This window comes from Ruditapes philippinarum, unplaced genomic scaffold (assembly GCF_026571515.1).
Source record: "Ruditapes philippinarum isolate M1 unplaced genomic scaffold, ASM2657151v2 ctg606_1_1_1_1, whole genome shotgun sequence".
Classification (NCBI taxonomy): domain Eukaryota; kingdom Metazoa; phylum Mollusca; class Bivalvia; order Venerida; family Veneridae; genus Ruditapes; species Ruditapes philippinarum.
This window is the reverse complement of record NW_026858164.1, coordinates 468367-482351: the sequence shown is the minus strand read 5'-3', so window position 1 is coordinate 482351 and position 13985 is coordinate 468367.

The following is a 13985-nucleotide window of genomic DNA, read 5'->3' as shown; positions in this document are numbered from 1 at the left end:
TCTGTTTGAATGCGAAAATAGGATGGTTCATTTTTCGGATATAACTGTTTGACAGGGATAATATGGTAGTATATATTAATTATATTTTAACGTTTGACAAAGTGAATTGTGTAGTATATATCAGTTATTGCTGTTTTACGTATCATTTTTTGTGCTCCTAAACATAAAGTTTTTCCTCTTTAATAGCATGTCATCATTTTTGTATTCATAAATGTTTGCCATTTTTAAACGAACATATTACAAATATGTGAGATAAGAACAACTTCCAAAACTCTTAAAATTATTTAAAAATATGATACGCTTCTTATATCAACGTCACCAGCTGCTAAACGCTTTCTTCACTAAGATATTTTGCAATTAGTCCTCTATCGAAGTCGTGTACGTCTGAATAGTTCCCTCTTCAATAAACTTAGCATTTTTCCAAGTATTTTTTATCATGGAAGTGCATTAGATAAAGAATATATGACGTAAAGAATTCTTTTCTTAAAGAAAAAAATATAGAATATAACATCTCAGTTTTTCTACATAGATATATTTTGTACTTTCTTAGAGGATTTATATATATACATAATAAATATATTCATTCACTATGTTTATTGCTTACCACATTTTCGAACCTTTTTATTTATATAAAAATTCTCTGTCATTTATGTCCAAAATCTGTGAAAGAACACATTAGGCAGATAGAAAAATGAATGCCTAACTGAAAACGGAAATTACGAAGTTTTGCAAATTTTCTATGCATACCACCAAATTTACAATCATTTCCTGGGTTCACTTACAAAAACACGACAGTTTGTTTAGACATGCATACATCTTAAAGTGTTCCATTTTTTCAAGCTTAATAACCCTACAAGAAATTATAATGCCATTGTCATGCAAGCTATGCTTACATTTCTATACGACTTTGCATGGGAAACTGAGAACTAACATGCAAGTTAACCTGTTTTACTTCGGTCTAGTATCTTTTACTTCTTTTCGTTTTTTTTTCTTTCATTTTTTGCCTTTTTTATAGTTTTGTTATTTAATAGATAATTTTTGTCTCAGTGTTGAGATAATGTATCAATGACATTCTACAGATTATTCGATAATATCACTCAAATACAACTGTTTAATGAATTGAGTCATTTAGTACCAAAACTGAATTTATTTATTAAATTCAGTTTTATAACTAGTATATGACAGTGTTACTATCTCACAGGCATTTTGATAAAACTTTAATTTGTTTTTTGTTCATTTTCCCTTTAATTGCTTAAATAAAGGCTAACCCGCCATTCCGTGTTGATCAAGTAATTTCAATCCGTTTTGACCGTTTTTCACGTACAGTTAATGTCGTAAAACGCCTGAATGAAATCACTCAAGAGCAATGATGGTAGACCTAGTGTGATTCAGTCTCATCATCAGAGATAATGGGAAGTGTAATTATAAGTGTATATCTCATCTCAATATCAAATATTTTATCTTGTTTGTGCTTAGTTATTCGCTTGAAATAAATATATGATAACATTTGATAACATCGCATTTTCTCGGCTTTTTCCGTCATACTTCGAATAAAGACCTCGAACACAATCTTGAAAATACACTAAATGTATACGATATTTTGATCTTACCTACGCTAAGAAACTAAACATATAAAAATACTAGTTGAATGATGGGAGTAATTGATTAAGTTTATTCCAATATTTGGAGTAAAGGTCGATCTTGGTTATGTAAATTTACAGATATATAAGTAAACAGTACACTATTTATATACTTTTGGTTGTAGACAAAAAAGTACAAAGTCTTTACCTGTTGAAATAAATTCGGAATTGGTTATAATTGTACATCATTTGGCATTTGTAAATTGATTCTGATTCTCAGACTTTTTTTCAAAAATAGTTTTACTGAAATAGACTTTAATTTCCTTTGAATGTCAAATATAAACATTCGTTATACATAATCAAAGATTACACTCTGTTTTTATTAAATCTAAAACCACGATGTAGAACTACTTTTATTCCACATTACAGACGGGGGACCTAGAAATTAGCAATTTTGAAATTCAGTGTAGCCAAATACACAATTCAAATTTTACAAATTTTATCACACAGGCAGATAACCAGTTGCACAGCATTATTCAAGGATATATGAAATACGTTGACGGAAAATAAAGTTTGCATACATTGCTTCTAAAAAGACTGACAGCAATTTATTTACCACACCCACCAGAAATCACACCTGAAATATACTAATATGAGACATCTTCTTAAAGGTGCAAGATTTTCAAGAATTCGCCCGAATAATTAAAAAAATATCTCTAACACACAGTGCAATCAATGGCAATTTCAAAAATGCCGAATTAACTATCAGTCATACATTTAGAATTTTCATAAAATTTATTCAAAGTTTGCTTTTTTTACTTGATTGGCGCAAACTATCAATGCTTGATTTTTCATTCGGAGAGTCACAAATTCATACAGAGCTACCAAAATGTTTAGTTTCGGGTAAATACTCAAAAATACTGATCATTTCCAATAAACAAACAAGAAATAATTTCAATTAAAGAGAAATATGAAAACGTTTCAGTACTTTCTACACATTATGTCTGTGTTATTAATAATTTTGACTGGAGCCATAGTTCTAATACGTCCCCTGCCTCCTAAAGTCCGAGGCTATTTATGAATAATAGCCGAGATATTCCGATTTATTTAACGTATTTGTATGTTTATATATCTTATTTTTCTTTCGTATCTTTTTTTATTCATTTGCTATAGACATGGAAGAGAGTGGTATGGATCCTCGTTATCAGATTAGGTAAAACCTAAAAAAACAAGTCAGTAAAGTAAACCACGAGAAGGCATTTAATAACCACATTATTCTATAATGCCTAGTTGCATGCATAATTCTTTCATTTAAAGCAAAATAAACATGCCAGTATGATTACCACTAAATAAAGTACACGCTGCTAGGACTTTTCGCAGATTTAAGTATAATACTTAACTGCATGATTTATGTTTGTTGTTGAACAAAAAGTGTTTAGTTGTTTACCTCAGAAAATAGAAAAGAAATAGAACCCTACTTAAATGAAAGACAATTTGGAACTTTTGGAATGACGTTTGGTTATTTCATAAACCTTAATAATCTAAAAAAACGTTATAATGTTCCCGGTGCTAACGATAGTTTATATAATTACCACTACCGTCCATGAGCATTTAAATTTGTGGTGTTGATTTTAGGTTTTAATTTTATATATTTTCATACATCATAACTTTTAAATATACAGTTACATTATTAAGTCAGATATATTTTTGTTGGTCGTTTTAAACACTTTAAGCTCATATCAATGTCTGGCCAAAAGATATGTTTACAAATAAATCGCCCGTATCTTTTGATACAAATTGTATCTGTTGTTGCAAAATGTTTGAATACGCACGAATAACCCAAAATTGAAACATTGAAACTCTACACGAACTTGCAATCTGGCACTGTTCTTTAATTATGATTTATAGCCTTTGTCTGACATTTAAACAAGTTTTAAGCGAATAGTTAAGAGATTAAAAATGCATATCATTTAAGATGAAAAAAATATTTTAGCCAATTCCAAATATATTGCTTATGGATGTCTTGTTGGAAAGATCTTCTTCTTAGATGGAAGGATTTTCTAATTATATATTTTCCCTATCTGGAAATATTATTCGAGGTTTTGCTGGGCAAGATGCAATAAAACAGCCAAAACCATTATGTGACTTAAAACGTTGGAATTTAAAGTACCAGAAAAGTAATTTCATTACAGTATTCATTTCTGGAACTTATTTTAAACTTCCTTGTGATTTGTTTATGGTGCAATCAAGTGAGGTTTTGCTAATGTCTAGTCTTCCGTTATTTTTAAGCTATAAGCAGCTTAGCTAATAAAATGTAAACGAAATGTGTTTAGTTTTTTTAGTCACAATGGTTTTTCCTTTTATAAAGCTGCAATAAATTATGTCTGTTAATAATGACTGGCATTTACTATTATACCTCAAACAGTTTTCTGATTTGTCTCAAATGGATTCAGTCTTTAGATGTTTCTAAACTTTTAAAATGCATGTGAAATTTTAAATTCTGCTGAAGCTTGTGATAGGAGCGCGGACAGTAGAGTGCGCCTTCCAGTACCGTCCGTGAACAGATTCGAACCGAGCCTGAGACTGTCGTTTCATCATTTATTCACCAATGTTCCTTTTCCGTAAATGCACAGAATCTAATTTTTGATGGATTCTCAATGTGTTACAACGTATAATACTTTTAGGATAATCAATCGTGTTGCGTTAGAAAATGATGTTGACTTTAACTGTAGATGGTATTGACTCAGAAAGCGTGACGCTAACTAAATAATAAGGTACAAGCCGAACCATCAAAAACAATGTTTAAGTAAAACAATCATGATACTAGTATATAATTTATATATTCAGACAGCGTTCTTTCTGCCACAAATACATCTATAAAATAAAGGCATTTTCATTAACATTCTTATTAAAATTTGTAGTTAATAAATTAGTTACTTAATGGAAATATACAAAACTCATTTACTTAATGAAAATATACAAAACTCATAATTCCATGTCAGTCTGTACACCAAATGATTACCATTTTGGGACATTATTTTCGCTTTTATTATTACTACGTTTATTCAGTATGCTTTTATACTCAGTCTGATGAAATCTGAGTTTTTATCCACGTGCTTATCAATAATAAAACTAGCTTTAGATCTACTTGACAAAAAGAAGACACATCTAAATTGATTGGTTGTTCATCTACGACCACCAGACACTACTAGAAAATTTTGAAAAATGATTACCATTATGAGACGATGTGCTGAGCGCAGTTATTGGGTTGCCTCCAAGAGCAAGGTCTTACTTAAATGTCAATTGTTCAAAAGGCTACAGTTCGTGTTCGCTCCATAACTTTGAAACTGCTGACAAAAGAAGAAATATCTTTGCACAAGTGATCACCATTATGAGACAATGTGCAGAGCGCAATAATTAGGTTGGTACCCCCAAGGCCAAGGTCACACTTAAAGGTTAAGTGTTAAAATGTGTACATTTCTTTTCCTCTCCATAATATTTAAACCGCTGCAATGTTTTAATTTTTAAGATAACTTGGCAGAAATGATCACCATTATGACACCATGAGTATAACACAACAATCAAGTTACTGCCCCCAAGATCAGAGTCACTTTCAAAGGTCCAACATCTATTTTTTATGTCCGCTCTATAACTTATTGACAATTCAAAGGGTTAAAATTACTTGGCATAAATACTCCCCACCATGAAACAATTTGCAAAGTCCAGGTTGCTACCCTCAAAATAGAGAAAACAGAATCCCTAAAGAAGGTTGCTACCCCAAGGTCAAGGTTGTATGTTCTCCATAACTTTTTGACTTTATGGAATATTTTAAATAACTTGGCACATATAATCACCATCATTTTAATTTACTATGACTAGTTTGACTATGTGCTTATGATATGCATGGCACAAAATCAAGGTCATGGTTGGTGAAAGGTCAAGAATTATACAAGCTGTTCTACTAATCGCATTGTTGTTGTAACTTTGGTATTTTAGTTCCATCAATTTGATTTATTTTTTCTTCAGGTGGCTTGGGATCGAGTCGAGTATTATTGCTTGAAAACTGTATTTACACCATAAGGATATCGTGCCTGAGTTTTTAATATTTCTTTTTACAGTTGACTGTTATACGTAGGTAGAATTCGAAGCGTCCAAATCGATCTCAATATTCCATTTTACTTAGCTGTGCCAAATATTTTCTCCTTAAGGCCACTTAAAATAAATATAATGGAATCAAAGATTACTTTTCGGCGGATAGCACACACGACTTTGATGTATGAATTTGAAGGTTCAATGTATACGTCGTTGGACGGTTATGAAATCTTTATCTCGCTATTTTTCGTATTTGAATGTTTAAAGCTCCAGTTATACGTTTTACCTTTATTGTAACGAAATTGTCAATTGTTAACAATAAGTTGCTAAATGACTAGACAAATTTTTTTATAGAAAGTATTCTTTTTTTCTGTAGGAAAAAAACAACAACAAAAACCCCACAGACATTTATGATATACTGTACACTTAGAGACTTAGAGCATATATCAAACAAAGGGTTTGCTGGTTTTGACACTTCTTTTGTTAGAAGACAAATGTCACGGTACAGAACTGTCATATGAAGAAAATGTTTGAGCGGCTCGATAATTTGTCAATAGAGCTGCAGAATAGTATTATGTGGTTTGAGTTCCGGTCAGGCCCCACATTTTCTCGCTCTGTGATATTTTACGCCTAAGAAGTGTTATGGCTGTATTTATCTCAAATGATATTCACACTGCTAGAATCTCGTCCGGATAGCCATGTAGAGTTGCAGAATAGTAGCTATTTATATACATTTTATTCTGTATGTTTTGAGGGACTTGTGGCACCGTCCCACTCGTTTTACTCTTACATAACTGCAAACTAAGAGCCTTTCATATTTTATACAAGCAAAGTGGCTGAACTATATTAAATGGTTTAGTGTCTCTTAATGTTATAACGATTTGCAAAAGAAACCCACAAAAACAGCACTTTTTCACAGACAAAGCAAAGTTATTTTGCACTTTTAAAATACTATATCCTATAGATCTAATACTATGTTGTGGTTTTGAGGATTTTTTAGTGACGCATTGAACGTTTTTTAAGAATATTGTTCAATTGTTGTTAACAAAGTGCCAGCTACTTAACAATGTAGACTAGTTATAATTTACTCCTTACAGTGCAATAGTTATGAAATGTTACTGTTACATTAGGGTTAAAATGAAGTGAATTATGCTTATGCTATAGACACAAATTATTCAGAATTATACTTATATATAACTGTAAATACAATAACTAATTAGAGATGAAGCAAGTTGTAATGCAAAGTTATTATCCAGTTATGTTATTTTCTAGTACACAAGAAATGTTTCAACGATTATGCCTTAAATGGACAGCCAGGTAACCACCAAATCCTTTGGGAATCATATGTAATGCAACTAAAATGAAAATCAATCTACATATATCTACGAATATATCTTGTTTCAACTTTGACAAGGGAGTTATATTTTTAAATGTTTGACAGAAATAGGATGGTTCATAAATCGTATATTACCGTTTGACAGGGATAATATGGCAGTATACATTTATTATATTTTAACGTTGGGTAGTATATATCGGTTATTACTGTTTTACGTATCATTTTTTGTGCTCTTAAACATAAAGTTGTACCTCTTTAATAGCATGTCATCATTTTTGCATTCATAAATGTTTGCCATTTTGAAACGAAATTATTGAAAATATCTTGAGATAAGAACAACTTCCAACATTCTTAAAAATATGATAAGCTTCTTAAATCAACGTCACCAGCTGCTAAACGATTACATGACTAAGATATTTTGCAATTAGCCCTGTATCGAAGTCGTGTACGTCTGAATAGTTTCCTCTTCAATAACCATAACACTTTTCCATTATTTTTATCATATTAGCATACTAGGTACTTGAATATATGACGTAAACAATTTTTTTCTTAAAAAAGTAGAATATAACACTTCAGTTTTTCTACAAAGATATATACATAATTATATTCATGCACTATGTTTATTGCTTACCGCATTTCCGAACTTTTTTATATTAAAATTCTCTGGCATTTATGTCCAAAATCTGTGAAAGAACGCAGTAAGCAGATAGAAAAAACGGAAATTACGAAGTTTGAAAATGTTCTATGCATATCACCGAATTAAAAATCATTTCCTGAGTTCACTTACCGAAACACGACAGTTTGTTTAGAAACGCATACATCATAAAGTGTTCCATTTTTTCAAATGTAATAACCGTACAAAAAATATTTTATAATACTGGACGTTTGTAACGTCACTTTCTATTTGATATTGTGACGTTTATATAGTTTTATATACACGGCTGCTGTCAATTTATGAAAAAATCTCACTTCTTTCGCTTTAAAAAATTGCTTGCTGTATTATAAATTCGTTATAAATATTTCTGACAGGTTATATGACCGTATATGGCCTTGCGGCTCGGGTAATATTTACAAACAATCGTTTATAAAGGGCCATATAACCTGTCAAAAATCTTTATATCTAATAATGTCATTGTCATGCAAGCTATGCTTACATTTCTATACGACTTTGCATGGAAAATCAAAACTAACATATGCAAGTTAATTTGTTTTACTTCGCCCAAGAATCTTTTTTAAAAAACTCCTTTTTTTGTTGTTTTTTTATAGATCTAATGCTTTTGTTCTTTGACAGATAAACTATGTCTCAGTGTTGAGTAATGTGTCAATGAATTTCTACCGTTTATTCGATAATATGCTTTTCAGTGGTTTATAGAAATATATCAGTGAAATATAAAACTGATATTTCACTATTTTGAAACAGCGAAATTATCAATTTGATATTATTTACTATCTTGAATTTAAGCCCGTTACCTTGTTTCAGTGAATTACCAGCGTGCATAGAACTGGAAACCAACTTAATGACGTGACGTCGTAAATGACGTCCTACTGTATTCTTATTTTGGGTCGATTTTTATTCCGTACTGGTCAAATAATTTCAATCCGTTGTTACCGCTTTTCACGTACAGTTTATGTCGTAGAACGCCTTATTATTCAGATTGGATAAAAAACTAAAAACAAAATGTAAAATAAACCACGAGAAGGCATTTAATAACTACATAATAATATCATGCTTAGTTATAAGCATTCTTCTTTCATTTAAAGCAAAATAAACATGCCAGTATGATTGCCACTAAATAAAACTGATGAAATACACGCTGCTGGGACTTTAGGTTTAAGTTTGATAATTTACTGCATGATTTACGTTTGTTGTTGGACAAAAAAGTGTTGTTGTAACCCTTAGAAAATAACGAAAAATAGAACACAATTTTAATCAAGAAAATTTGTTAAGTTATAACAAACTTTTGGGATGATGTTTGATTATTCCATAACCTTAATAATTTCAATAACGTCATTTAAATGTTTTATGTTCAGTTCTATTTAATCCGGTGCTTACGATAGTTAATATAATTACCATGACCGTCCATGAGCATTTATATTTGTGGTATTAGGTGAGTTTAGGTTTCAGTTATATATATATTTTTATACATAACTTTTTAAATATACAGTTACATTATTTAGTCAGATATATTGTGTCGACCATTTTTAACACTTTAAGCTCATATAAATGTCTGGCAAAGAGATATGTTTAAAAATAAATCGTCCGTAACTTTTATCAGAAATTGATTTTTATCTCTGAATGCAACTTGTAACGTTACAAGTACTCAAAACACGTATTTGTTGTTGCAAAATGTTTGAATACGCAAACATTTAGCACAAAAATGAAACATTGAACTTGTTCCTTGCATTGTTCTTAAATCATAATGTATAGCCTTTGTCTGCCATTCAAGTATTCAGCCGAAATTGATTAACTTATCAACATAAATCCTATCAGTGCATTCCATACACAACATAACAATAAATCATACAATTATGATAATTGTCATACAATGATGATGATATTATTACAATAGAATTAGACGTAACAATTTCGACAGGTTAAATAGCCCAGTATAAATCGTTGAAAACAGCATTTTATATAAGGCCATGTAACGTGAACAAGATCAACAAGGAACGCAACCCAACCTAGGACCACCAGCAAAGGGCCCAGCACGACACTAAACAGGACAGGGCAAACCACGAAAGACTTTTGCATGTTGCATAACAGATTACAGTTCAGTAAAGTAAAACCTTTCCAGAAACAACATATTTTCCTCCATGTTTATCAAAGTCTTATCTGTTCATTTTGTTAAATTTTCCTTTAATGGTGAAAAGGTGCAGTTTTGTCAATTATGCCAACAGTGAACTTTCCGGAAGTGCTTGTATTTTAAGTCAAGTTTCTCACTTAATGGAGATAAAATGGCAAACACACGTTCTGTCGGGTTTTCATTCAATCATACCATTGTAAAATTTAGCATAATCTTTTTTACAGTATTATGAAATTTTTTTTATCATTTCTGCTTGGATTTATACGTTCAGGAGAAAAGTGATAATATAATCTTACAGTTTTTAACAACAAGCTCAAGTATATTTCTAGTCATGTAAATAGTACAGCAATACTTGTAAAACAATTCTTTTTTTCTAATAAAAGGAAAAATCATCGGTAACAATAAATACAAATGTATATTACATCGTCTATATACAATAATCAGACGTCATGTGACTTTTTATCTTGATGAAAAGATGCCTTTCCTTAAAATATAATTTGCTTTTCCGACACATTTAGTCATTTTATTGGCAAACATGTCATTTATATTTATAATTATAAATGGTGGAAAGTAATCAAAAGTGACTTAGATAATTTTGGACGACATGATATTCATTTAGGATTGTAGATTACGATTGTATGAAATACACTTTTATAAAAGCTTGTTTGATTTTCTTTTTTAATTAAATTCCGACAAAATCACATCTTTCCCAGATTTCTTATGTTACATTTATCAACAATGACATTAAACTGCAACGCAAGGTTATCTTTTAATGTGATGGTTGCATGGAACATAAATCCCAATACATAGTATAATAATGTGAGATTTTGTAATGATTGTATATATATGATTTATTCAGCTTGGTTTAAATTGCAGTAATGGGCATCATTGAAGCTTTGCGAATGGTTAAGAGATTAAACATGCATATCAATAAAACAGACAAACATATTTTAGCCATATCCAAATATATTGCTTATGGATTGCTGTGTGTCTTGTTGGAAAGATCCTCTTAGAAATTAACTTTTGTTGAAATTATTTTCTAGTTATACATTTTCCCTCTCTGTAAACATTATTTGAGGTTTTGTTGGGCAAGATGCAATAAAACAGCCAAAACCTCATTATGTGACTTAAAAAGTTGGAATTCAAAGTACCAGAAAAGTAATTTCATTACAGTATATATTTCTGGAAATTTCAAACTTCCTTGTGATTTGTTTATGGTGCAACAAAGTGTCTAGTCATCCGTTATTTTTTAGCCATTAGCTGCTTAGCTAATAAAATGCAAATGAAACGTGTTTAGTTTTTTAGTCACAATTGTTTTTTCCTTTTGTAAAACGGCAATAAATTATGTCGGTTAATAATGATTTGCATTTACTATTATACCTAAAACAGTTGTCTTTTTTTGTCTCAAATGGATTCAGTCTTTAGATGTTTCTAAACTATAAAATTCATGTTAAATTTTGAATTCTGCTGAAACTTGTGCTTGGAGCGTGGACGGTAGAGTGCGCTTTCCAGTACCGTCCATGAACAGACTCGAACCGAGCATGTTCAGTTTTGGCGTTTTTGGTGTACTTTAGAGATTTTTTATCATGATACATGGTTGTCGTTTCATCAATTGTGCACCAATGTTCCTTTTGCCTAAATGCACAAAATATTACTGTTGACGGATTCTCATTACGTTACAACGTATAATACTTTTAGGTTAATCAAAATATTTGTTAAGTACATAATTATTCACATTACATAAATTTTAAATAAATGTTTTCTTTAATAATATAGAACGTACTTGACACAGTTTACATACACACTCATAAAAAAGAATTAAAGAGTTAAGAGAAATCCCATTTTCATATTTGCACATTATCTCTTAATAAAACAAATGAAAAGTGTTTTGTTGTCAAATGTAAGAACAATTTTGGTGTTAAGCGAAAATATCATTTTACAATTAAATGATACAATTAATTTCTTTCTTAAATGACTAACGATATCCCCGTGTTGCGTTAGAAAATGATATTGATTTTAACTATAGGTGATATTGACACGCAAAGCATGACGCTAACTTAATAATAAGATACTAGCCGAGCAATCAAAACAATGTTTATATAAAACAACCATTATATATAAATTATATACTCAGACAGCGTTCTTTCTGCCAAAATACATCTATGAAGTAAAAGTTTTTTGATCAACATTCTTATTAGCATTTTTAGTAAAAATAAGTTACTTAATGAAAATATACAAAACTCATTTACTTAATGAAAATATGCAAAACTCATTATTCCATGTCAGTCTTTACACCAAATGATTACCATTTTGGGACATTATTTTCACTTTTATTATTACTAAGTGTATTAAGTATGTTTTTATACTGATGAAATCTGAGTCCTTATCTACGTTCCTATCAATTATAAAACTAGGTTTAGATCTACTTGACCAAAGGAAGACATATCTAAATTGATTGGTTGTTCATCTACAACCACCAAACACTACTTGCAATTTCTTGAAAATGTTTTTTTTTTTGTATAAAAATATTATACTTCTTTTCGTCTTCTTGTATAGGACTGAAATGCATAAAAAGAGAAATCGGACAATTTTGTAAATTACTAAATAAATAGTATAATTTAGTTATATAATAAAACAGTTATTATATGAAAATTTCAGCAAATGGCCGAATCAAATGACCTAAATTGGCCTCGGTGAATATCACATTAACCGGGTCCAAAACTTTGGATATGCATATCATCATCATACCATATTTTTATATACATGTAAAATCAAATGCAATCAATTTATCTAATCTTCAAATAAAATTTAGGATAAAACTTTTGTAAAATGATAAGTGGCGGTAACTTTGCTTGTAAAATGTTAAATTTTACCGTGTTTGACTTTCTTTAGGGAATCTTATTTTCTCTACTTTAAATATATCACAACAATTTGTAATAAATTCAGGTAAAATCAGCGGAAGTTCAAATAAAAGTCATTGTTAATACGAATGAATGATTTAAGTACGCATGATGTATAATGCAAGATAAACAAAACATAAATCTTTAAACTGACAGATCGCCTACTTTACTTATTCGCAGATGTGCTATGCTAAAACAAACTGAAAAGGCCGGATATTTCAGCAACTACTGTCAATCACCTTTTATTGTTTTTTTTTGTTTTGTTTTATCATGGATATATTTCTTTGAATTACTCATCTAAGTTCTTATGTTTGAAGTGAAGTAAATCTGTCATGCTCTTTAATTTACTATTGCTTCGTTACCTAGTTACATGTATATGAATATACCACATTTCCTTTGAGAAAACTTTGGCCGAGCTTGCAACATTTTGAATATTGTTGTTTTTGGCTTCCTAATAGAGATTCTATTTTTCTCTATTTAAGGAATTTCTACTTTTCTCTTTCATCTATTTTATTGCCACATAAGTGTAACATGTGCCGTGTGAAGGCCGTAAACTACAATTAAAGATGTTATAAATGCGATCCTTGAAGGTCATTCAGCACGTGTGTACATGTTTGTGGTCTTTTTATTTCCTTCTTTTTGACCTTTTCAACTTGGCGGTTCCAGTAATTCTACTTGAATACTGCATAATCACCGTTAGGATATGTTGCCTTTTGACGTCTTGTCGGTGATATACAGGCATAACCTTTGATCCCCTTTCAAAATTCCATTGTTTTAGTTTGGCTCACTATTTTCTCGTTTAGGGAACACGTAGGACACATACGAGACTTTTCATGAAATGGCATGCAATGCACATGTCTCTTTAAAAAGTTAAATGAACCGCCTTATAAAATACATCTGCTGTTGTTTCAAATTCACAATTTCACCATTTTCATTTTTAAATGTTGAGGTCTTATTTAGCCGGTCCTAGGGGCGTTTGCGGTAACTTACGTTTCCCTTCTGCCCATGAACAGACTCAATTAAACCGAGTCTGTAACATTATCAATTTTGTTGGGCGTTCTTTTGGATTTCCGTTTTTCTCTATATTATTTGTCTATTTTCTTGTTTTCCATAATTGTATGCCATGTTAACACCTTAGCTACATTATAATAGTTGAGTTGATTATGAGATTTTATCCGTCATGATATCATATTGGTTTGTTTCCGATATCGTAAAACGTTCATTGAACGCCGCCTTTCCTTGTTGATCTTGTTTAACATTTTGATATTTTTGC